The sequence below is a fragment of the Pseudopipra pipra genome, chromosome 3, assembly GCF_036250125.1.
Source record: "Pseudopipra pipra isolate bDixPip1 chromosome 3, bDixPip1.hap1, whole genome shotgun sequence".
NCBI classification, from domain to species: Eukaryota; Metazoa; Chordata; class Aves; order Passeriformes; family Pipridae; genus Pseudopipra; species Pseudopipra pipra.
Window position 1 is genome coordinate 38,392,975 of NC_087551.1, and position 27,587 is coordinate 38,420,561.

The 27,587-nt window shown below is 37.7% G+C and overlaps 1 protein-coding gene across 2 annotated transcripts in view; it reads right to left on the reverse strand.

Moving 5' to 3' along the window:
- The window catches only part of CHRM3 (cholinergic receptor muscarinic 3), a 271,172-nt gene that overhangs the window by 144,314 nt on the left and 99,271 nt on the right, over positions 1–27,587 (reverse strand). The window contains exon 1 of one of the 2 annotated variants that reach the window (XM_064648728.1): positions 9,273–9,424. The exons of the other annotated variant lie outside the window; for it this stretch is intronic. The gene's annotated coding sequence lies outside the window, so the exon portion shown is untranslated. Of the gene's footprint in view, positions 1–9,272; positions 9,425–27,587 lie in introns of those variants that run through there. 2 annotated transcript variants of the gene reach the window in all.

Sequence of the window (27,587 nt, forward strand, 5' to 3'; positions counted from 1 at the left end):
ACGTGGACCTATTTCAAAAAGTTGCCCTAACAGTGCCAAGGAGAGAAAGATAAGGTAACGCATTACCTCTGCTCTAATTTACTTTTTCAGTGTATAGGCTAGAGTTACTTACTTCTGCATATGTCCCTTATAAAATATGATAAGGACAGCATGAACCTGGTGAGATGAGGCACACTGTAAGTTGTGGACTACAACTATGAAAGCCTGTAAAGAAAAACCCTGGGAATCAGTGTTCATATAAGCATAGGAAAGAGAAAAGCAAGTCCAAGAACTATTAAATTTATTCAGGGATATTTACAGATTACTAATGTTTTCTAATGTAACACTTGAATAGAAACTAGATATGCTATTTGCTTTCATACCCCTATTAAAAAAATGAAGAAAGAAAAATTTAAAAAAATCCAACTTTGCTTGGAAAATTAATAATAAAGGCATCTGAGTTACAGGGAATATATCTACTTACTCAGATGATAATATGTTAAATCTTGACAAGATATTTAATTTTCCAAGCATTCTCATATATTCACAGAAGAAATTAGATATAGGAATTAGTATATTTGGCAAAGGAAAGGCTCTTCAGCAAAAGCAAAACATCCAAGTGGATCAGAAAAAACTACGAAGTGTCATTAAAATGCCTGAGGAGACTTCTTCCAAAGGAAGTTATAAGAGTCAGATGAGTCTGTCTGAAAAAAGAACTTGCAGAAGAATCAGAAAACAGTAGAAAGCTAGGAACATCTAGCTGACAACTTTTTTGACAGTCTTCTCACATTTCTCTTCTTATATTAAGCCATGTCATCCACTACATGCAATTAAATCTCTTATAACAAACAGAAACAACCTTTTGCCAACCATATCTAGTGCAAGCAGCAAGGTAAATCCTGTGCAAAAAGTGCTCATTGTTCACATTTATGTCCAGCACTAGTTCCGGGAAAAAAATGACATCCAAACAGTGAAATTACAAAGTAACTAAATTAACACACTTTGAGAATATAAGAAGTGTATGTGAGAAATTTTGTTTTGACACAGCCAAGTTCCACCTGATATCAATGGACTGAATTTTTTGCATTTAAAGCAGTTAAAGCACTTAACCAAAAGATACAAGTAACTAATTTCGGTTGAAAACTGATATACTGTTACTGATAATTTGATAGTCAGTTGATACTATTGCTGTGAATGATTTTATATAAATTAATTGATCTTTAATTATTTGCATCAGCTTTCCAATCCACTTCAAATATTGTAGAAAGAAAGCTTTATTCCCCCTGTACCTGCATCACTTGAACTTTGCAGGAAAAAGGCAGGACTGTAACTTGCTTTCTGAAGTGAGATCAACAGGCAAATGCCAGTTATAACAGATGACAGCAAATTATTGAAATGAACCTGAGAAATACAAAGCACTGACACAGCTTGCCTTTGCACCAAGCCTGTACTCCACCGCAGCAGCCATTAACTATTTTTCTCTTTTATTATTTTTCTCTTTTCATGCAGCACTCTCAGTTGGCACTCTCAGAGCTACGTGTCTGACGTCGACTTTTGCTAAGCATCTGACTCCACAAGTTGTGAGAAGCTCATTTCTGGGCTAGAAATGCCTTAGGCTGGTATGTTTAATCTTCTCCTTTCACTTCTGTGTGTTTCTTTTTGCTCCTACATACCGGCTGTACTGTTCTGATGTACTGTTATGTACAGAAGAATAAAAGGTGGTAGAAACTCCTTAGCACACAGGTTGAAAAACTTGAACAGAAGCAAACAAAAGACTTCTGCCTCCTTTTGGTGCAGATTATATCTGTATTTCTGGGTAATCCTGTAGGGCAGAGATCAATTACTAATGATTACGAAAATACAGTTTGAGATACTGAAGTTAGAAAGATCTCTAATAATGGAACATTTTATTTTTTTTAATCTTTGTAAAATAAAGTGGTAATTGGTAGTACTCAAGGTATTAACATTTTTATGAGCACTACAAAGCTTCAAAGGGTTTAATTCACTTTTGCTGGTACTATTCCATGTCTGGAACAAGTTTTCTGTCAGTTTTTTAACAGCAGCTTTACTATTAAATGGTTGCAGCTGTTACAATGGGGAGGTTACATCTTTGTATCAGGAGAAACACGTTCACAGTATTTAACTAGTTTTTAACTTCACACATTCTATTCTAGACCTAACTGCAAAACACTTCTGAATGATGCTTTAAATCTTGTAACTAATTTCACTTTTGTCAAATGGGGATTATAATGCATAAGCAATCTCTCTGGATGCCTACAGAAGAATTTGAACTACAGTTTATAATATAAAACATTAGACATTCTCTTGGTAATTTCCTTTCCCAATTTTTCTACCTCTCAAGAAAAAAAGATCCATCAGTTTTCCAATCTATTTCAGCACATAGCTGCCCAAACCGTACTGTGGTAACACAGGAATGTATGAGAGTCAGAAAATACCTGACTTCAGCATAGCTGGATATCTGTATTGTGAAATCCAAAAGTAACACTTCTTTGAAGTTGTTAGTGCTGCTGAGACCAAAGTATCCTTGCCTTTTACACAACGTTACTGGAGACAAATGAATTATTTACAGTTCTTAAAGTTCACCATCTACCTCTCCAGGAACTGAGACTGCACAGTTAGGAAACAAAGCAGAATCAGCTCACTCAGAAGATCTGTCCCCTGTTTGCTATAGAAGCAATTTTATTATTGGCACAGTTATTAACTATTGTTAATTGTTATTAACTATTGTTAATAACTCATATTGACACTGCAGAATCATCATATCCACAGAAGATGGAAATATCTAGGAAATAGATAACAATTGTCTAATTAATGTTCATGATTAAATACAGAAGAGAATCCAGTTAAGAGTCCCAGGATGAGCCAGAAGCACCACCAGTTAGAAGAGAACTCTATGTTCATAAACTATAGATATATTTCACCAGGATTATTAAACACCTGACCTTATGTGGGCTTCACCAGGAAAATTTCCATAAGAAGTATAATGGACAAGTTTTATAACTGGGAAAATAATTTCTGTATGATGATTCCCAGACCAATATAATGTAAACCAACTCTTCCTTTCAAATCAGAAGAAGCCAATTCTCTTTTTTAAATCAATAAACAACACCACACCTATGACTTTGCCACAGGGTATAAGAGTTTTTGAACCAAAATGTGAAGCACTGCATTTGATACAGTGTCATTTTGAAATTAAAAAGACAGTATCTGAAGGCCATCATGAACATTTATTCTGAAAATTTACCAGGAATATTTCTCAAATTACTAGTGAATCTGTTTTTTCGTGTCTTGGGCTGAACACTTTAACAACTGTTAGTGGACACTAAATGTAGTCTTGGGCCCATTGACCTGTAACAGCTGATTGAAATGTTGAACGCCATATGCATGCATGAAGAAAAGAAATCTCCATTTTGAGAAGAGTTTTAAAAGCTTTTCTTTGAGTTTCATTTACATAGATAATGACAAGTAAGCTTGATAGCAAAGAGAGTACAAAAAACCATCTACTCTTTGAAACTAATCTAACAGAATAAACTTACTTCAAAGTAACGCATTTTGTACACCAATACTTATGGTAGATTGCTGTGTTAAAAGATAGATTTTTGTGTCTTGTTATTGCCACAAGATTGGACTGCATGCATCACTTTCATGTGGAAGAATATTGCCAGGAATCACATTAAAAAGTATGTTAAAAGCTTGACATTATCTTAAATTCCATTGCCATTTTCTCTTCCTCTTTTTCATCATTTTAAAAGGACAGAAAGATAACAAAGTTACTACATCAGCAATGCTGTATATATACTTCTTCCCCCTCCCCCACACTCCTCCACCAGAAATCTGCCAAGCCTTGCCTTAAATGGCTGGTTGTGAAATTTCTAGTCCCAGAATGACAGAATAATTTAGGCTGGAAAAGACCTCTAAGATCATCGAGTCCAATTGTTGACTGACCACCACCTTGTCAACTAGAGCACTAAGTGCCACGTCATTTCTTGAACACCGCCAGGGATGGGACTCCACCACCACCTTCGGCAGTCCATTACAATGTTTAACAACCCTTTCTGTGAAGAAATTCCTTCTGATGTCCAAGCTGAACTTCCCCTGCCACAGCTTGAGACTGTGCCCTCTCATCCTGTCACTAGGATGAGAGAAGGATGGGAAAAGAGGTCAACCCCCATCTGGCTACAATCTCCTTTAAGGTAGCTGTAGAGAGCGACAAAGTCACCCCTAAGACTCCTTTCCTCCAGGCTAAACAACCCTGGCTCCCTGAATATATGGATTCAAGTCCATATCTTACTCTTCGGATTTGAAACTAGCATAACTGTTACATCAGAGCAAGTAAAAAACTCGGTTTAAGAGCTGAACTGGTTCTTGGCTGCTTCTGAGTGTAACTGTAGATGGAAAGTACATCCCCTCAGTGTTCCAACAAATCTTCTATATGCCTCCGGATTAAGCTTTTAAAAACATCAACCACATGGCTTGGTTAATATTTTCACAAAAAGCACAGTTGCTAAAGCAATTTTAATCTATCAAACTGTACTAGATACAAGTATTTATTAATGCAGTATTACCTTCAGAATAGCAAATTAATTGGCATACATAACGTAAGAAATAGAATGCATTCTAAATATCTATTTTTAATAACTTCTAACAGTTATAAAAATTGCAGTTCAGTGAATTCCCCTTGTTCTACTGGTTTATTTTACACAAAAATCTAATTAAAATTCAGTACTTTTCTGATTATTGTTGTATTCGATGATTATTTAACCTCTTTTAGCTCAAACTGAAATATAATATATATTATAGATGTAACTCATGCATAATCATATACTTGATACTTATTATTGGTAAGAAGAATGTCAGATCACAGAAATTTTTTTTGTAATAAGAAAACTATTCATTCTCATTCCTGGTGCACTTAAAAAAAAGGGGTATCTATGAAAATATAACACAGTTCCAATTAACTTTAGTGTCTTCTTTAAGGTTTTGCAAAATTAAACGTATTAACTTGCAAAATCAGTAAATTAGCATGGATCATTAAAACAATTTGCTAAATTCCTCAAATCCTAAAATCATTATTAACAGCTATTTTGCACTTCAACTAAATTAAAATTTGGACATTCAGAGTTGCTGGCAACTTCTGTGTTGGCCAGGCTACACAAGCTGAATGTCGATCGAAAACAAAACAAAACAAAAAAGCACCAAGAGCTGCTTAGGTATTAAACAGAGAAAAACATTTAGTCACATGGCTACATCCTGGCAAAATCCTTTGAGCCTTTTGTTGAAGCATGACACACATTTCTGACAAACAAAATAAAATCTAGTCCGTTAAACATTTGTGTGTCAGCCATGCTTAGCAAAACATCTTTGACTGCAGCTATGTTAGTGAAATTTAAATTGTGCCATGTATCATTTCAATTAAATAAAGCATTGGAGAATAGCTAAACCTTTTTTTTATTGTCTTTGCCATCTTGACTGTTTGTATGCTGGCTGTGCCAACAGCGGATAATGGGAGAGAAATTCCCTGTAAGGAAAAAACAAAAACTCAAACTCAAACCAATCTGAACAGTGTCCAGTTTCAATTTGCTGGCAGAAAGACGTGGGGAGAGAGGGCTCTAAGCAAGAGGTGACAGAGAATAATTCCTTAAAACCAGATAGACAATGGAATTCTCATATTTAATAGGAATTGAAGGCTTTGTTTGAAAACACCTCATTATTTAGACATTTCTGTATGGGTAAAGAATTTACCAGCTCTATTATTCACACTTATCTCTGACTTTCTATGTAGTGATGGTTATATTTCAAGCTCTTACTGCTGCTCTAATATTTCTTCATGTGTAATTGTACTTCAAGGTTACATACGTATGAGAATGCAAAAATTCCTATTATTGATGAGAAAACTCCAAGACACAAAGAACAGAACATCACAAGAGTAATCTCAGCAATAAAAAAAGTTAGCAAAGGAGAGTTATGTAAAAACCATTGTTATATAAAACGCTCCCTAAAACCATTTTTCCATTTTGTTAGAGCTGGGAAAAACCTGATGCTGTAAGAGGAAGTAAGACTCAAAAGCATCGTTTCCCCTCTGATTTTGTTTTGCTGTTTACACCCTTCCCCAAACTACTAAAGAGGGCACCTGATCAATTACCCCTGGGCTGTCACTAGTTGTTCCGTGTTCCCCCTCCATGTCCGCCCAGTACTCTGGTTTGGTTACACAAAAGGAAAGGCAGACAAGATCAGAAGAAATGCAAGCTTTGGGAACGGGTGCAAAAGTCAGTTATATATTTGAAAACACTTGACATACACAGACAAGTATGTGGGATTACCCCTTTGATAGGATATATGCTGTGCTCTCAGCATATCTCTGGGCTGAAGAAGTATTTCTTTGAAATGACAGCTCTTTCTATTTTTCTGAACTTTAAATCAACCAAAGAAGAGAATTCATATATTTCATATCAGTTCTTCTAAGTACACACGTAGGATGTAAAGATACCATAAAAGTTACAGTATAAATCAGTTGTCATCATCTGGCATCTTTAATATTGGCATTGCTTTTCCAAAACAGAATAAACTGCTTGAGAATGACAGGTGATCTTCACTTATAGCATGATTTACACGTACTTCCTCCGTTCCTTTTTTCTCCCATTTTCACTCACTTCAGTTTTATTACCATTGGCCAGAAAGTGCACTCTAATAAAACTTAGCCAAACTGTGTTTTATGTTCAGCTCAACTTTTAGCAAAGCTACTAGGAGCCCCTGCAGAGAGCCAGTGGGGCAAAGAGGGTGACGGGTAAGAAACAACAAATGAGGAGCCCCAAGATGCCAGACCATTTCTGCTGCTGCCACACCAGAGCAAAGGAAGCCCATGGTGAGTTGGTACTGTTTATTTTTTGATCTCTTTACAACAGTAACACCTCATTGTCACACCCACTACTGACTACACTGAATTAACATGAAAGGCTCTGCAGTATATATTCTATACTTACATCCAGCTAGATATGACATATACTCTTACATACAAAAAAAATCTTCACTCAGAAGGCAAAAAGACGGAATATAAATTTGTATTGACTTCATGGAAGTCAGTGAGTTTACATCATCTAGAGAGTTCAAAGGGAAGAGTTTGGAGTTCTGCCTGGGATCTTTTTGAGACTGAAATTCGCTCTGGATAATGTCAGACTAATGTAAATTCTGAGAAAGCCCACTGAATAAATACATATAAATACCCAACACAAACTGGAACCTATTTCAGGATCTTCCCACACTACCTATAGAGACACAAATGAAAATACTAGCAAGTTTGCAACATAAATTAAGGGGGTTTTGGAAATATCCTTTATCATGTCATATCTAAATGTCACCTTTAGTTCATATAAATGTCACCTAATTAGTTCATATAAATGCTTTTCGGGAAATTTTATCAGCTTTAAAATTTTAGAAAGGTCAGAATTGATAAGCAGAAGCACACATATTCTCTGCCCCCATTTACAATTATTCTGCAAAAAAAGCAGACAGAGAATTTTGTCTTTGGTCTGTAACGTAAATGAGATAACCCCGAGACAATGTTTAAATAGATATGTGTTCTAGTCAGTCCTCAGAGGTGAGATACACATTATTGCAACTAAATTTTTGAAAATAAAAAGTATCAAATGATCTTATACTCCTTATACACTCTTCTGCTTACTCAGTATCCTTCTCATCAGAAAAGCGAAAAAATGTTGCCATAGCTTCTACATAGATTCTTCCTTTAAGTATTTTGACTTCTTTCTTTCCCAAATACATAGCTTTTTTTTTTCAAAATAAAGTAAAATTTAGACCATAGAAGCAAGTGACTTGCTGAATTTCATCTGCTTTTTCAAGTTCTTTTACTTACATTTAATATATTTAAGCACTGCAGGATTTACCTTTTTGCATTTCAAATCTGTAGTCTGAAAATAAGCCCAGACTGTGGAGTTGTACCCCAATAATGCATCCTTAGCAAATGCTGATAAAGAGGCCACAAAACATGACGACAAATATTTCTAATCCTAAATATATTATGTCAAAACTCCAATAAGAGGTTTTATAGTTTTTAACCCTCTATATATCAAAACTTAGATAAGAGGTTTTGTTGTCTGCAAATAGATATAGATTCTTCAAGACTGATTACAATTTTTATTTCTCTTACAACAAGGCTTGGAACAATTGCTCCTACAATTGGCTTTCATAGTAAATAAATCTAAAATTTTAAAACAATGGTAGTGAATAAAGGGAATAACGAAACATTCAAGAATTTCAAATTGTCTCATAATTTTTTGTTTGTTTCCAGAAAACAGCTCTCTGAAGGCCTAGAAATAAAGACTGAGAATCGTACAGATTTTTACAGCTTCAGAATATTTCCAAAGTGAAAGGCTTCATAATGGGACATTCTTAATATTAACATAAGATTAATCCATCAATCAAAAAAAAAATAAATCCATAAGAGTCCTTTTGCTTTCCATACCAAAATCAATTCTGACAGTCATTCATCAAAGAGTAGATGGGTTGGACAGAGAATTCTGCTTTCTGCTACATTAGCATAAAAAAATATTGTCAAGCATTATAAAAAAAAAACAAACACAACAAACCACAAATCACAGGTAAGGAAGTCTAGATTAATATTAATGTTTGTTTGGTTGGGATTTCACCCCCCTTTCTTTTTTATCTGCTTTGTTTTTTTAATCTCTATTTCATATGCTGATAACCACCTAGAAACACTGAATATGTGCTGCATTTGACTTTGGACTTATTTCAGGCCCAAATCTAATACTGCAGATGCATACTAACTGTTTTCTGCTTCATCACTCAGTGGAGAGATTCAGTCAGAAGTGTAACATTTTGAAAAAGATGTTACAATGCACGAAATACAGAGAATCTCCAAGTCTTTTACTCGTTATTTTGGCTTCTAAACTGTGTTTTTCTTCCAGTTTAGTTTCACCACCTGTCTAGTTTGCATGCATCAAGATGGCTTCGCAGCATCAACAAAACTGCAGGTGAGATTTGCTCCAAAGGTGCACTACTGAACTTAACTAAAACTCTCAGTAGTCCAACAGCCACTGAAAGGACACAGTTCATTTTTGTCAATCACCTTACTCCTACAATTATTCTTCTGGAGGAAAATGTAAACAAAATATCTGTATGCATAGTCCCAGTAGAATTTACTATAATAGACTGTGTTACATTTCATATTTGCTTTCGACTCTGTTGAACTGCAGTGTCAGTTATGTGACTATACGAATAATTTATTTGTATAAACTCACCCACTGAAAGCTACTTGAGGAACAATGGGAAAAGACCAATATCCACTTCAGTGGAAGACAGTTCGACTGAAACGAGATCTCCTTTTTGGCAAGGCAGCACATTTACATTCTAAGTCTTCTTTACTTATTTCTAAAACTTGGAAGAAAAAAACGAAGAAAATATTTTAAGCTAAAAAGATAGACTCTCCGTGTCTTTATTTTAGTGGTGTGCATTCTTTGACCAAAAACTGATCATGCACCTAAGCAGGGACACCTTCCACTAGACCAGATTGCTCAGAGCTCTATTCGACCCAGCCTTGAGCACTTCCAGGAATGGTGCATCCACAATTTCTCTGGGCAACCTGTTCCAGTGCCTCACCACCCTCACAGTAAAGAATTTCTTTCTGATACCTTATCTGAACCTATCCACTTCATGCCCTTGTAAAAAGACTCTTTCCAGATTTCTTGCAGGCCCCCTTGAGGTACTGGAAGGCTGCAATTAGGTCACCCCTATCTTCCAGGCTGAATAATCTCAATTCTCCCATACTTTCCTCATAGGAGAGGTGCTCCATCTCTCTAATCAACTTGGTGGCCCTCTTCTGGACTCACTCCAACAGGCCAATGTCCTTCCTTTGCTGGGGACCCCAGAGTTGGATGCAACACTCCAGGTGGGTTCTCAGGAGAGGTGTAGTGGGGGAGAATCACCTCCTTTGACCTTCTGGTCACACTGCTTTTGATGCAGCCCAGAATATGCTTGGCTCTCTGGGATGCAAGTACATAGTGCAGATGCATATCCAACAGCACCACCAATTTTGGAAGTGGCAAGTTCTGCTGAATGTGCAAGATCAAATTGTCTCTAGAGCCCAAAGAAGGTGGTTGTAAAAACAGCCTGATACCCCTTGCCAGATGCCAATGCTTAACATGTTCAATATGAGCAAATAGGTTGAATATGTTAAACATATGTTTAAAGAGTCTTAAATCTCTGTTCTTTTTTTTCTGTTCATGCACAAGCTTCTTTTCTGACAAGCTTAGCTGAACACTGAAGTGATATAATTGCTGTGATAGGCTAAAATGCAGTGAGCAGCCTTGGTTCAGGCCAGAAGTCCAGGAAAAAGTGACCAAACTATATTAAAGTCAGCTCAGGCACGGGAGAGGTTTAGAAGAATAAAAGCTAAAGCATACTCTTCTGTAACTGATACACTGTCCACAATATTTCAGTTATCTATATGAAAAGCAAAATTTGAAGACAGACACCCCCTTTCTATCCCCTCATCCTTTCACATGTTTTTCCAAAGGGTTAGGCCATTTGGGAGAATAATTTAGAAGAACCATTAGAGAGACTAAAAGAAAAATAATCTGATACCAATACTGGCATTTCTTGCTTTTGAGAGAGAATACATTCTTATAAAATTACTACACATACATAAGGAAAAGAAAATTTTAACTTTTGAATGTCAAGAATACATTTTTGTTGTTTTTTTTTCTACTTTCATATGTCATTAATATAAATGCGGGGTAGCTACACATAAAGATGGCCAATTCCCACATGCAATCAAACCAGCTACATGAAAAACACCAATGTGATTTCTCATATAGAAAGATGATTCTAATACAATACTGAACTTTCTACCTTCATATATTTTTCTTATGTGAGGCATAAGAAAAGCTGAGTGTGACTGATTAGCAAATGAGATAGGTCAAAAAGCCTAGCCTATTCTTTAAGTTGAGAAAAGGAAGAGACATAAGTCCTTGCTTTTGTTTTACAACCACCTGAACAGGAATACAAGACCCATACTTTTAACTGCTCTTTCACTTTCTTTTTAATAATCTCCTGACACAAAGTCACTTCTTAACATAAAGACATTATATCATTATAATATAAATATTATAAATTATATAAATAGAACGTTGTAAATTGTATTTATTAAAAGAAGTATAAAGCTATAACATATAATATTATAAAAATGGAGCAGAATATTGAAGAAATATTGGAAAAGGTTGCATGTTTATATGGCAAATTCTTGCAGTTTTCACTGGTTGCTAAAAAAATTCAGACGAATGTATGGGAGGTTTTTTGGGTTTGTTTGTTTTAAGATTTACATGGATACAAGTAATGGCTTGCTACTACTGAGTAATTATTGTACTGTTCTAAGAAAAACTGAAGGTAAATTTTGCATGCAACTATTACTAGTTATTTACTACATATCTAAATATATTTTCTATAGAATATGTAAACGAATGCATGGATCTAAATATAAATGCTAATAAAATTTTACAATTTAAGTAAAAGCTCTACAAGAATTCAGCATAAAACAAAACAAAACAAAACAACAACAACAACAACAAAAAAAAAAAAAAAAAAAAAAAAAAACAAACCTAAAAATCACTTAAAAAGTTTTCTGTCAAAAAGGACATGGAAGTGCACATGAAAAAAGGAAGCATTCGTAGCAGGACCAAACATAAGAAAAACCAAGGCAACCCCTCTGCAGTGCAGAATAGCATTTCTGCAAATGAGAAAATGTTGCACTATGCCACAGGTCACATGGGCTGATGAAAGTCAAAGGCTCTGTGATGACACACACTACAAGCAGCAGATGAAGCTTCAAAAGCTCTGTAAAATGTCTAGATAAGAGCAGTTGTTCTGGTAAGCAATCCCCTGCTTGTCCTTTGCCCTGGCATAAATAACTGCAATCTAACAGTACAATCTGCTCTTTCATCTGCCCTAACCATCTGTCCCACTCTTGCATCACTATGATAGGCACCTCAGCAACAATGAGTGAGATAGGGGAATTTTATCAGACAGAGGTGGAGAACAATATGAACAGCAAAACAGAATTTTAAAAGGAATCTAATGAAAGGTCAGAGAAAAAAAAAAACTCTCCAGGTTCTTTTGGTTTTGTTAGTTTTTCTAAAGAAACATACAAAATCAAAATCGCCAAGACAATTCATGTGAATTAAGCCACAGTGTGATAAAAGTGAATATCCTGAAATAACAAATCTCAAGAGTTCTCCAGGATAGTTAGGTTTGAAATACTTTGCTTTATAAATAAGTCATCATTCTCTTCACCTACTTTCACACAGGTTTCTGTTATCTCATAATCACTTAATTGCATTTTTCATTGCTTCTTTTCCAGTATATCCTTCTTTTTCAGTATTTATGCTGATTGTACATACTACTCCACAGTTAGAAGATCCATTACTGAAAACAACCCCAACATATTTTAAAGTAAATGTTTATGTTGACACAAGGAAAGCCTTTTTCTAATCCATTATAACTTTGTATTTAATAGAAATCACTGTTCTTTTAGTGAACAGACATTAATTTGCCAGATAAAAACAATCAAAATAGTCTATTTTTACTAGAAATATAAGACGAGTAATACAGAACAAATTTTTCTTCCAGGGAAAAATCACCAAACAATATTAGTCACTATGTTGAGAAGCAAAGACTTCAAAATGCCTCAATGAAGTAATTTTCAGATACTAAAATTATAAGGCAAATTACTCACTACATCTTATTAGTAAAACTCATGGAAAAATACTCAATAAGTATATAGTCACATCAGATGATGTTTTAACAAAGTGAAAAAGCTCTCAATTTAACACAGTACGTTAAGTTAGTGGGGATACCACTGCAAAGAGCGATTTAAATACACAAAAGAAGGTGGTAGCCCCTCCCTGATTAAATGAAGTTTAAGTATCAAGCCTCTTTCCAACCAATCAACTTCAAACTTTTAGTCAAAACACCCTATAAACTGCAAATGGAAGTTGCCACATTGTTACTTATAGCTAACAAGTATAGGGAAATTTCATTTTAGTTGGAGACAAATACAAACTCCTCCATAATTCCTTGAATACCAAATACAGTACTTATGCTTTCTTCACAAATTACCACTGTAGATCTCAATTTCATTAATTCAAATTGCACTGGCAATACATACAATATCCTTGCAGAGTGAGAACATGGGCAAAGATGTAGCCAAGGAGATGAGCAATGGGTAGGTTTTCTTAAAAACTTTATAGACCTTTGTTAATAATATTTCTGATGGCATAAACAAATGCTACTTCCAGTTGATTTTCATTTGTGCTACACTGCATCACTACTGCTGCTATGTTTCTTTTTCTCATGGACTCTTCCACCTCTTGCTTCTTCTCCTGTGTGCTGCTCTCTTTGCCTTTTCTCTGCCTTCTGGGCATTATTTTTTATTATCTTACCACCCTTCCTCCAAGCTCATTAAAGCCTAGAGACAAAGCAGACAGCTACTTCAGAGGCTACTTCTGTGAAACACAGAAGAAAAAATAATCTTTCTTCTCTAGCTTCTGTTGACACAAGGTTTACAGAAGGATACAGGTCTTCAAAACCCCTGGGACAAGTCACTCACAGGACAGCAAGAATAAAGCCAGCCAATGGCCATAACTGGTATGTACCCACATACATACATATGAACTTCAGGAAGATATAAGATGGGGTGGCAATTACTAGATTAAAGTTAACTTGTTTCGCTACATTGAAGTTAGGGACACAAAAGACATTGCTGCTTTGACCATGCAGCAATTGCTCTTGTGCTTGAAAATTAGTTCTGCCTCTACAGGTTTTGCCATGTTTCCTCATCGCTTGGCATATACAAATTACTGCTAAGAAGTATCTTCTGGGTCATGAAGGGTCAAAATCCTTGAAGCTTACAGCAAACCCACAGTACTGTATCTGACTTTTCTAAGTTGCAAAATACACAAATGCTGGCAATTATCCATCTATTTTCTCCCTGTATTTCCCTCTGGCCATTCGCTAAGTGGACAGATGGATGCTGTTCAATAGCTCACTTACCCTCTGTCATTACACCCATAGAATAGATTATGGGTACACAGTACTAATGAGACCCTCGGAAGAAAATATTAAATGTCAGTCACCCTTGGAAACACATAGCAAATTAAAACTAATTTCATGTGTACACCACAGAATTACAAATTGATTTTGACATGACCAGAGTAAGATAAAAAGCCTGTAACAGAAAGCAGGAGGATCTGGACTTCATAATTAAATAAAACACAGATGTACGTTAGAAAAAATAACCCAACTTGGTGACTCAGCTACATCTCATGGGTACTATTACGGTGAATGAAGGCAGCTCCTGGATCAGTACAAAGTTCTTACTCAGACGTGCTCCCAAATCAAATTACAAATCAGAACAAAAGGGAGGCACCTCAGAATAGCCCATAGCTTGATGACCACAACTAACACTAATACTACAGTGAGGTGTTTTGATTTTACTACATCCTTTTATATTTACCTTTCTCTTCCCTGATATAGCAGAAGGTCAGCATGATGCTCCAAAGGGCCACGGCAGACCTCGATGATCAGGACGGTATCTACATCCGATACCGTACTGATGGAAGCCTTTTAAGCCTAAGGCGACTGAAGGCCCACACCAAGACCTTAAACCATCTTGTCCAGGAGGTGCTTTATGCTGATGACACTGCCCTTGTAGCCCACACAGAAGCAGCTCTGCAGCGTTTAACATCCTGCTTTGCAGACGCTGCTGAGCAATTTGGGCTGGAAGTCAGCGTAAAGAAGACAGAAGTTCTCGATCAACCAGCACCTCAGGAAGTCTTCCATCATCCCCATATCACCATTGGCCAATCAGAGCTCAAATCAGTCCAGCAGTTTAATTACCTAGGTAGCCTCATCTCCTCGGATGGTAAGATTGACGGAGAGATAGACAACAGGTTAGCAAAGGCATATAGTGCTTTCAGAAAGCTTCATAAAAGAGTTTGGCGAAATAAACACCTGAAGAAAAGTACAAAGATCAGTGTTTACAGAGCCATAGTGCTGTCTACTCTCTTATATGGATCTGAATCATGGGTCATCTACCGCCACCACCTGCATCTCCTAGAACGCTTCCATCAACACTGTCTCTGCACAATCCTAAACATCCACTGGTCAGATTATGTGACCAACACATCTGTTCTTGAAGAAGCAGCAGTCACAAGTATTGAGGCCATGTTGCTGAGAACACAGCTGCGATGGGCAGGGCACGTCTCAAGGATGAAGGACCACCGCCTCCCTAAGATCTTGCTTTATGGTGAACTTGCCTCCGGCTGCCGCAAGAGACGAGCCCCGAAGAGAAGATACAAGGACTCCCTGAAACAACATCTCAGCCTTGGCCATACTGATCAACATAACTGGTCTACTCTGGCCTCCAATCGGGAGGCCTGGAGACACACCATCTATAATGCTGCTGATGCTTTCGAGAAAGCACACAGGGTCACCCTTGAGGAGAAAAGACAACGCAGAAAGAATCGTGCCTTGCAGAATATACCACCTAAGGAGTCTTTCTGCTGTGCCTTTTGCAACCGGACATGCCTGTCTCGTATTGGCCTTTTTAGCCACCAACGTGCTTGCAACAAACGTGGGTAGAGCCCTTCCCAAATCTTTGTTTGCGAAGCCTAGCCATGATGATCTCTTCCCTGCTTACTCCAAAGATGTCTATCAGGCAAGTGGGTCCTTCTATCTCCTGCTCTCCTGAGAGGCTCTTGAATGAAACATCATTCAAAATGTTCAAAGTCAGGTTCAACTGAGCTCTGAGCAACCTGACGTAGTGAAAGTTGTCCCTGTTCATGGCAGGGAAGTTGGACTAGGTGGTCTTTGAAGAACCTTTCTAACCCAAACCATTCTGTGATTCTATGATCTGTGGAAAATGCTGGGATAGGTCACAAGGAAACCCCTATGTACACTCATATGTTGCCTGTGCTTACAAAGATTTGGCCTTTCATATGGCAGAAAAATTCAGTGTGCTACACAGAGCCCATGAAGGGAGCCAATAAACTTTCTAATTAGCATCATCACCAAGTAGATGTTATAGTACATTTGTAATGAACGAGAAGGCAGAGAACTGCTTGAACAACCAACTGTGCTTGGGGACAGATTCCCCATTTCACTACCCCAGAATTACACTGGTATAACTCCACTGAAATAAGACTGTTAAACAGAGTAGAGATGGAGATGGTTATCTTCAACACTCGGCTAGCCTTGTTACCCTGTATTTCTTTTATAGAGCTACTGGTAGGTGATCTAATATGAAAATTCTTTCCTTCCCATCAAGGCAGAACAAGCAAGTTGCAGCAAGACTCATTTTGATAGTTTAATGTGACTTCTGTGGTTTGCATGCCTTACACTAGCACCACTGAAAAGAGCATTTCACTGAGAATGTACACATATCAGCACTGTCAGACTCAGAGGTCTGGAAAAGCTGCTGGTTCTTCTGAAACATTTTAAGCCACTTCCTCAGCCCTTCTAGTGAGGAACAGATCACTTCTCTTGAAATGAAAAAAGTATTAATGGTCTTGATATACAAAAAATGAGGGTTTCTTAAGAAAACAAAGTAACAAAATATCAATTACTTCAAAGATCATGAACTATTTTAATTAGAGTTCTTCTTCTTATCAGCTAAAGTGATAGAAATCAGCTACGATAATGATACGTAAACAGACAATTTGAAAACAGCTACAGTTTTGGTATCAAAGCAGGGACCATAATATTTCTTTCCTTTCCTGGAAATGCAGCTTGAAACAGGCAGACCTGAGATGAAATCATCACCTCTGTTCAACTCAGTTCCTCCTAAATTAGCCACTGCAAAATTAGTTGCTAAAATGTTTTCTAAAGATTGCAAAATGTTGCGATGAAGTGCACACAACTGGATTTGAAATGCTATCCATCAGACATTAGCTTTCAGCATTCAAATACCTATTGTAAAGGGGAGGGAAGATGGAGAGGGACCATAACAGTAAACATCTTGCCTTCTTTAGAAATCACTGCAAAAATATAGTTTTCAATTATTTCCAACTACTGTGAATCAGTTCAACATGTTTCTAATTGAAACCTTCCCAGCAACCCAAAGACGACATGTCCTTCACCGAATCAGGACGAAAGACAAAATGACACGGAGGTATAAGTGGATGAGAAGCTCAACATGACCTGGCAACATGTGCTTGCAGCCCAGAAAGCCAACTGAAGTCTGAGCTGCACCAAAAGAGAAGTGACCAGCATATTGAAGGAGGTGATTTTTTCCCCTCTGCTCTGCTCTTGTGAGACCTCATCTGGAGTACTGCATCCAGGTCTGGAGCTCCAAACACAAGAAAGATGCTGACCTGCTGGAGCGAGTCCAAAGGAAGGTCACAAAGATGATCAGAGGGCTGAAGCACCTCTCTTGCAAGGAAAGGCTGGAAGAGTTGTGGTTTGTTAGCCTGGAGAAGAGAAGGCTTCAGGGAGACCTAAGAGCAGCCTTTCAGCATCTAAAGGGAGCCTACAAGAAAGATGGAGAGGGACTTTTACAGGGCATGTAATGACAGAACAAGGGGGAATGACTTTAAACAGAAAGAGAGTAGGTTTAGATTAGATATGGGAAAGAAATTCTTCACTGTGAGAGTGATGAGGCACTGATACAGGTTGCTCAGAGAAGTTGTTGATGCTCCATTCCTGGAAGTGTTCATGGATGGAGGTGTGAGCAACCTGGTCTAGTGGAAGGTGTCCATGCTTACGGGAGGGAGGAGGAACTAGATGATCTGATTTCAGCTTCTTGGAACTCATAATCTCTCTCCTGAGGCATGAACATTTATCTTTCCTAAATCTTAGAGTTTCAAAGTTTCTTTACAAAGCTAATGATTTCAGAATGAAGTATAATACTACTGGGCTTCTATTCGTTTTCTGCAACACTGTCCTTAAATATTTGGAGCCCAAGACATCAAAGAGAACTGTCACTTCCTTAAACTACCCCTGACTACCACATTAGGAAAGCTCTCATCTCTTCAAAAGCTTGTCCTGTATGATATGTTTGGGTTCCCATCCAGCAGAATTTTGTCAACAATGCTTCACGCTCACAGTGTAAAGCAAACAAAAAAGGGAAGGCAGAGGGTGGGGGTGGGGGGGTGGGGTGTGGGGGGGGGGGGTGAGGTGGGGGAAAGAGGGAGAGGGCACAAAAAAAAAGCTTAGAAATGTTATTTGTCTCCAGGGGCATGAAGGCGTGTCTCCAGAGAGACACATCAGTAAGCAGTGTGGCACAAAACAGCTGGTGCCAGCAGTGGAGCAGTGAGTGCTGCAAACAGCACATGAGCCAGCACAAAAGGGTTTCTGTGTCCCCCCCTCCCCAGTTTTCTCATCCCCTCCTGACCAAACCTCCCCGCTCAATGTGAGCCCAGAGAGCAGCCACCCCAGAAGCCTCCACGCTCATTCAGGAGAGCACATGCATCACTTGTCTTAAGGCCCAAGAGAGACTTTTTTTTAGAGCTGTGAATGGGGATGTACCTTGTCTTTGTTAACAATAAACTCAGCCATGAGCACAGACTCCCAAAGGGATGTCCATTTGGGAGAGAAGTTTGGGGTTGGGGAATTTTAAACGGAAAAAGGACTCTTCCCTGGTCAGCACACATCCTCCCTCCTACCATGCTGATTGGCTAAGAGGAGGCCATGCAGCCCAACCTAAACAAGGCATAAGTCAGCATTTGTGTCCCTGATCACAGAGCTTCAAACTGCTTTGATTCCTGTTCTTCCAAGAGACTGCTTTATTATATGTCTAAGGAAACATTACTTACAGTGACAAATTCAATTTTTTCTTATAAAATACATGTAAATAGCTCAGTCTTTCATATTATATGAAAGAGGAGGGATTCTCCCCACCCCATATTTTCTAGATTCCATCAGAGCAGCTCTTTATAGTGGTAAAGCATTTTTAAATCTCACTTTAAATGCCTATTATACTTCAAAAGTCTGCTTATCTACATTAAAATCTCTCTACATAAGATGAAGCTTTCATCCTTTAAGCCAAAAATTTTAAAAAAAGTTTGTGACAATAACCCTAACTTCCTAACCTCTTCGGGAAGATACAATAAACTTTCTTCTCAAAGAAACAAAAGCCACTCAAATGAAAATGGTTTATATTAACTATTAAAAGGCTGGTGATGGCATGCAGTGGAAGTAACAAGAAAGCTTTGTCTTGTACTTCTTTGCATATTTAACAACATTCCAGAAGCATTAATTCTCAAAAGCAAATTCTGAGGAAACTAATAGAGAATTTCTACCATGTAGTAAGGAGAATTACAAGGGAGATGAAAAAATCACTGTCCAGGATAGAGAAAAAGTCTGGGTACAAACCCTGGTTTAAAATTCCTCTTTAGTCCCTGAGATGCATGGGACCAGTCAGGATTTATAGCCCAGCCATAAGCACTTCAACTTCTGATGGTCCACAGCCACCAGCCTCTGGAGCAGCCCAGCACAGCTACTTGGTGTGATATGCTGGAATTACCCAGGAAAGGGAAGGGAGCCTAGAGAAAAGTAAGGTGAGGGTGTGTATGGGCAACAGCTGAAGGTAATTATGCATCCTTGTTCTCTTTTGCATGCAGGATGGAGGGTTGCCCCAGTAAATCATTAACAGGTCTCCAATGAGATCTTGTGAGAAAAATGTGCCTGGAGAGCCTGCTGACTGTTGCTATTGTATCAAGTTCAATTCTATGCAAGAAAAACCTAAGTTCAGTCTCAAGGCTTCAGCAAGGCTTGAAGAAATTAGGGCATATTTCTTCCAGTGACTGATTTTAAAACATGACACAGAACACTGGGAAACATGAGCCATAATGAAAATGAAAAAGTAAGTGATACTAACCCACCTGCTTTTTGACATGAAATGAGAAAGGACAGACTAAGTGACTGGGACTTGCCACATAAGCTTAATCTTGGTACTGTGGGTAATTTCCCTAGATAAATTACTTTCACTATATAGGCAATCAAAAAAGAACAAGCACCTAAAAATAAAAAGTTAAAAGACTATCTTCACCTGCCTTGGTCAGCCTAATCTTATATGTTCAATTAAAAAAAAAAAAAACAACCAAAAACGGGCAAAGTGGTTGGTTTGTACAGTTTCTTCAAAAAAAAAAAAAAAAAAAAAAAAAGAAATCCTGTCATTTCAGTGACAGCATTTAGCTTAGACACGATGTGCAAGATGCTTTGCTTCCAAAAAGGTTGGACAATATGATGCTTAGCTAATATTCACGTAGATTTATCACCACCAAGTTTAAAGCTCAAAACTAGCTGCAACAGGGAGAAAGGGGAGTCTCAAATGTTTTCCAGTGGGCGTGGGGAAAGTATCTCTGGTCCAGCTGAAATCCACTGAGGATATTGCTACAGTCTGAAAATTTGTATAATTTCAACCACCACTCCTGGCTTTAATCTATGAATGATTCTCATGCTCACTTAGAATGCAAGCAGGATATTTTATACACATAACAGGACTTTTTATTGATACCTTATTTTTCAGTCTGCACAAAGATGTCTGAATGAAATCTGGATCTGTGGAAGCTAGCAGAAAGCCTGCACTACCTTTCTAGAAAGAAGAATCTTGTTCTGTGCTCAGTATTCTGATCCTCCAAACGTGATTTTTGGAAATAGAAAATGTACTGGTGAAAAAGTGTAAGATACTGACAAGGTTGATTGATAATGTTAAATGACTTTAACAATTATTTGGTTTTTTTAATTAAACTGTACTCTTCAGTCCAACTAAAACTTTTAAATTTGCACTATTTCTCCCTGATGCTCAGACCTTTAATAACTAGTCTCTCAGTGTTCTATGGGCTGTGTTAACAGTTCTCTGAAGTGTTCTGCATAGTTACAGACCAATGTTTCTAAGCAGCATTAAGAACCCACATAAAACATGTAATACACCTCTTAATGCTCAGAAATGATGCAAGTTGACTGTGGCCATCTCTGTCCCTTTTACTTCCTGCATAATTATCCCTATGATAAATTATTAATATGATCCAGCATTTTATTGATTCATCTGTACACTCATTTCAGGATCAGAGATGTAATACTTTGAACAGTCCAATGTTATAATTCATTGTCATTGCCTAAAGAGAATGTTTTGGTGAACTATTTCTTGTAACATCCACACCTAGGAGGACAGAAAGCCATCTCAGCAGAAAAGATGAGTATGCTTAGGTACTTCTGAGATTACCTTGGCCAAGCAAAAAGTCAACATATTTTTCTTTTCTTAAAAAGAATCCTGGTGCATATTATCAATGCAATGCAGAAAGTATTACTGAGTTTCAGTCATATTCACTTTTCAGGGTCAGAGAGTACCTCCTGACTTGCTGACTGGGGTTTTCTGTTACTACATGCCCTTTATTACACAGTTTTATAATCACAGTCAAGTCAAGATGAATAATTGTAAGGGCAAACGTTACTAATTATCTTTTGTATACCACTGTCAAAGCTTGTTACACTAGCAAACCAAACTGCATATACAACTAGTAAGAACACAATAAAACTCAATAAAATACTGATATGATGGAAGACAAAGTCAACACAAAGTATAGTGCTTAACTGCCTAGAAAGTAATTTAAAAATCCACAATAATACAATAGCCAATGTTTTAAACAAAAATTAAAATATTTTAACAACTGACTCAAAAAATTATTTAAAGAAAGATCCAGGACCACTGTGTCTGGATGTCTGAATAAATTGTCGCAAAGATTGTTCCAGATCTATCCTACCAGGATCCTCCCTTCTATGCTTAAATTACAATAAAAATATCTGAGCTGTTTGGCACAGCTCTACAACTATACAGAGAAAAAAATGAAAGTCAGGGATGGCATCCAGCTGAAAGTCAGCTTGGATATCACAGTAGAAAAGTGCCTGGACACCTCACAAAAGTGACAAGGTGCATGGATTAATAGAATAGGCATCAGAAATCAATTAACAATCTCAATGACATTAAAGGCAAAGGCCTCAAGGAGGAAGGGTTTTAGGAGCTGATACACAGGCTGTAGGAGAAAAGCTACTTTCCCTTTTCAATTGAAATTGTTTCTGAAAGACAGATATGGTGCTTGGCTGCCTGGCATAGGCTTTTCATCTCTGGAATTCCAGAGAGAGCCTGCTGAAGATCACAGCTAGGCTTGGAAGAAAAGTTACACATATAACACAACACAAAGAGGAAAGGAAAGTATGGCATGGAAGAGACTATTTGCTTATTAATATAATCTAAAAAATATAGAGCAGGGAGACTGAACAAGAGTTAAATGACAAAGTTTTGCTCTTTATGTTTTAAGTGCATGATTGCAAGATTTTGACTGATGAAAAGGACTGCAGTAAAGGTGAGGAACGGAAAAAGGATGGGAGAGAGCACCATTTCTACCTGTCAACCCAACTTTTCAGAGTTAGGAGAGGCATGAAGTTACTGTTTTCTACTATGAGCATGCAAAAAGCGGGCTCCAGGCTTCCTTTTATTGGTTGTAGTTCTCTTGCTCTCTCCTGGATACATTCAGCCCCCCACACAAAGCAGCTGTGCCAAGCAACTCCTGACCCCCAGGGCCTCTGGGGAAAAGAGGCAGTGGCACCCTGGGGCAGTGTGGGGTGGCCCAAAGCAGGTGGCTGCAGAGCCTCAGGAGGTGAAGGGACCCATGGATTGGCAACAAATCATGGCTGGCCCAACGCATCTCAGGGTACAGTTATCTTTAAGCCAGGGTTTGTATACAGATTTCCTCTCTGTCCTGGGATGGCAATTTTGCATCTCCCTCAGTTTTTCCCTTGCTTTATAGTAGAAATGGTCTATTAAGTTACTCCAACTTTTCTTTTGAGAATTATTGTTATGGAGTGTTGTTTTATATTCAAATTAGTTGCCAAGGACAGGGACTTTTCAGCTGCAGGAGTTTCAATGAGCCGAATATTCTTTTCTCCTCACTCCTTTTCACTTGTACCAAAGCATAATGGCACCTCTCCTCCTCCACATTTTTTGCAGAACAGACTGCAGAACTGCTCCTGTAATTAGTTCCTAGACTCCCAGTGTTTCATCTACAGCCTCTCTGTTCAAACACTCCAAGCTGTAAGAGGCCTGAGCTATTTTCCTTCTTGCTTGACACAAATGGAAAGTTCAGGCGCGAGGCTGGAGTCCTGCTATGCCTCCTTCCAGAGGACAACTTTCCAAGCTCTCCCTTTCTCAGCTATCCTTCACCAAGGAGCTGGGACATTTTTGTGCTGGATGCCCAAGTTCTGTCTATAATCAACTAACGTAACAATCACATACAGAGTTAAAAGCTTTGAATTCTTAGACCTTAAGTACATTTGAAAGTTTCCATAATGCTTAGTCACAAGCAATATATTATCTGGATCCTGGCTGCAGACTGCAAGATTCTCATTAAAGATAGCATTCCACAAAAAGACTTTATAAGGATTCATCACTTCATCAGTACTTACTCTTCTGCAGCAGAAAATGAAAAATTAGGATACAAAACTTTGTGAATACTTACAGGTAACTTATAAAAGGATAAAATAGTTTCATTCTAGATGTTATTAGACCTTAACTGGCATTAGATCTATTTCTCTGTAATAGGGATTTTGCCTCTCTTTGAAGCGATATATCATGAGAAATATTACTTAGATTATTAAAATTACCTTTTCCCCCCCAAACACTTGGTAGAAGACAAATCCCAAATATACAGAGATCAGAATAAGGTGCTGATACATTTTTAGGAAACATTTATGCCTGTTATCTTCATAGAGAAGTAGGAATCAAAGATGCAAAAACAGAGAAGCCTGCAGAAAACAAAGGAAATTTTGAGTACCATTACTTAATGTTATCTGTCCCTTTTGTGCTGTCTGGAACAATATTATAAAAGGTAGATTTTTTTATTTATTTACTTACTGGAGGGGGAGGAGGGAAGGTTACTTTTGCTTTAGATTTTAGTGCTATTTCATTAAACAAAAGCAAAAGCTTAAAGCTCTGTAAAATAACCACAGCACAAGGACTTGACCAAATAGAGAGTCACTTCCTTAAATGTTCACATTCAGTCAGACTCTCAAACTTCATGGAAATACCTCCTCACAATTGCATCTCTAGTATCATTCCAAATCTTAAACAAGATTTCTCTTTTCTGTCTCATACCCATATCTCTTCTCCCTCTGGACGTGAGTAGAACACCCAGAATCACCATAAGAAAAAAGCAACAGGCCTATAGCCATTGCTGGACATAAAAGGACTGTAACCTACAGAAGTGCTCTGATAAAGCAAAAACGAGTCCTCTTACAAATTTCTGTAACTTTCATTGCAAAGTCAGGCTACTACAACTGCTAGCACTCCTGGACGGGTGGCTATCAGAGGAACCCTTGCTCGTGCCATTTCAGAATAAATCATTCTAAGTGCAGGAGAGAGTTCATGGTGTGATTTGCTGAAAAGTGTAAACCAAATGCCCTTCCCAAAGCACCCAGAGTTATGAGCTATCTTTCCAGGACAGGCAAAACTGAATCCTGGCTATGACCATGCCTTTAGGTAGCCACACAGTATCATAATCTCCTTCTAAACAGCTAGAGGCTTTGCCCAGTGACCATCAAGGAAGGATATCATCTGCAGGGTGGTCCTCTTCCCTACAAGGGACAGGCCTTTTCCTGCCATCAGCCCTGTCCTCCCTGCACTCAGCATGCTTCCATGCTTTAGCCAGGAAAAACCCAGAGATGCTCAAGATCATTCAGCAAGATGCTTTCATAAGCATCATGCCCTATGATTTGACAGAACAGGTTGAGGCACAAATGGAGCAATGGAAGGATCTAGCAGGATTCTACAGCAAATTCAGAAAAATAGACAAAAGTGACATGAGCTAATCAAGGGGAAACACAAATTCTTTCTGACATCATTATTCTGTGGATGCTGACCTTCTTCAGAGGGAGCTCAGCAAAAACACATCTGAAGCCTATCATTATGCTCCATAAAAAGAAGGCACTCGGCAATCCTCCTAATCAGTCTTTTGTAGGATTACTTGTTTCCACAAACATAAGCTTACTCTTTCTCAACCACATATTCTTTAATGGTACTAAATATTGAGTTTTCAAATCATAAACATCAATAAATCATGAAAAAAGCTTATTATTTTATTATAATATGTAAAACCACTACTACAGTGCCATGTATCCTGAAATATCTTGTAGGGTTTCGGGGGATAGTTCAGTGAGAAATAAATGTATTTTAGAACCACAGTACTACAGTGAATTACAATGGCTTGTAACAGAACAATCTTTGACTAGTGGCAGTAACAACCCACTTGGCAAAGACATATTAGTGAAGATTGAGCTATGCTCTACATAAGCATATTTTATTGCAATCTTGCAAGACAACACACATCACAATTTAAGGAACTCTCCTAAGATTTTGCTGGTTAGAAAGCTCTTAATCTCCATCATAGTTAAAGAAGATGAAACTTTGTTTCCCATTTGAAAAATGCAAACGTTTTCTAGCAAGCTATCGGTGTACTCTTCCCAGATATTAATCAAAGCAACAACACTTGCTGCTGGAATAAACCTGCTTATTTCTCTACTATTTTGCTTTTCAAATCTTTTTTTTTTCACTCTACGATAAAAGTTTTCTCACAACAGCCTTGGAGTTTTCATACATTATTTTTTTCCCACTATTTCAGTGACAATAAAAATAATAAACAAATTTGTACATAGAAGGGATTTGATCTCTGCTAAAAGAGGAAGAAAAAGCCAAGTAATGGGCTCCAGAGTTGCTGTGGAGAAACAGGCATGATTAGCAAGCAGAAAATGTCGCAGAGAACACAAAAAAACCAGAAAACCTGGCTTAACAGTTGTTATTTCACTACCTACGATATCTGAAGAGACAAACGGTACGCTCTGTTTATTTTCATTCATCGTAAGCACTTTGCACTTAACAGATGCCAGCATATGTTTTGACTAGAAAAACACAAACTTGCTTGGAAATAACCAACTGCTATAGGTGGCGGGAATAAAGAAGTGTTGAGCCACTTCACGCTAGCTTGCAGGGAGTAGGACAATCTATCAGCTACAGTAGTAAAACAAATTTAGGAAACAAAATGTTTGACTGTATGGAAGTTTTGGAAGTTATGGAATATTTCATTGAACTGTAATTGTCGAAGCAGCCGGGAAATAGTCCCCTACACAGAACAAAAACCAGGTGCACATCTCCTACAGAGAACCCTTTCCAAATCACTCTGAATTGCTAGTGTTTTTTCAGTATTATTTATAACTCTCCATCGCCACAGTTGAAACTGCAGGATTTTTTGTTTGTTGGTTGTTTTTTTCTTTGAGTTTTGCTGAGAAAATCCCCAAAATTCTATAGGTATATAGCTGTGGCCTTCTACTATGTCCTACTCTGCAACTTCCAGTCCCAAGCATGCCCTACTACCAGCCCTTTGTTTATATGTTTTGGCTTTCATATTTTTAACTTTTACTAGCTCCACACACTTCATTTTATTTTTGTCCTACATCCATAATTTCACTTCTGTCAACAAGCCAAGAGATTCCCCTCAGGAGACTGGAAAGCCACTTGCTCCTTTTCCATGCTTTACTGACAGTAAACGCAATTCCTGAAACTTGCTTGTGTAGCATTTTAAAGGTTCCCCTGGAGATTTTTGAGCATTGGGGGTAAACTGTTCAGCCCAGTCGGGCTGTTGAAATGCTGTTTCAACAGGCCAGCACTGGCAAGCATGAGGAGAGAAATATCCCCTGGAAACCAAAAGTTCAAAACAGCTTCTTCAGTATGCTGTGTAATGATTTATGTAAAACTAGCTGACTGAAAAGAAGAAAAATAAAAGCTGACCTAGAGTAGACTCGACAACAGAATCAGCCACCAAGAGTTCAGTGATCAATAACAAAATTTAAGTATACACTCCTTAACATCACCCTTCTGTCTTTAGGTATCTTATCAAAAGCAAAATAACACAGATTTTTTTTGTAGTGAAAGGTACTAAAAAAAATTTAAAGGATTATCTTTCAATTATCCCCTAAACAAAAAAAGTTATTTCTCAAAAATTAATAGAAAAATAGAATATGTGTGAAATGACATACTGAAGACTTAGTTACCAAATAATAATTGCCAAAATGCATGTCTGAAGTATATCCCACTTTATTTCATTATTACCATGCGAAAAAAATACACAAACTGCTTTGCATAATAAGGATCCTCAAATGCTTCCGTGGTGTAAATGAGAAGAAGAGATAGAATGGAGATCTCCCACTTGACTCCCTCTGCTTCCTCAGCAGCAATAATGTACACTATGCACAGATTAAACCACAAATTACATTCATTATTGTGAAGGCATTTAAAGCCCTTATAACAAGAAAGAAGGCAAAGTTAATGCCACCTTCAACAACGTATGAAAAGATAAAAGACTGTTCAACAGCAAGAACAAGCTTGAGCATGCTGATGAGAAAATTAACTGACTAATTCATTAGCCACAAAAAGCACCTCATTTGATGACAAATTTAAAAAAACCATTGGCGTTGCTTCTGTTGCTTGTATTTCCTAGGAGCCTGAGCTACCCTCCATG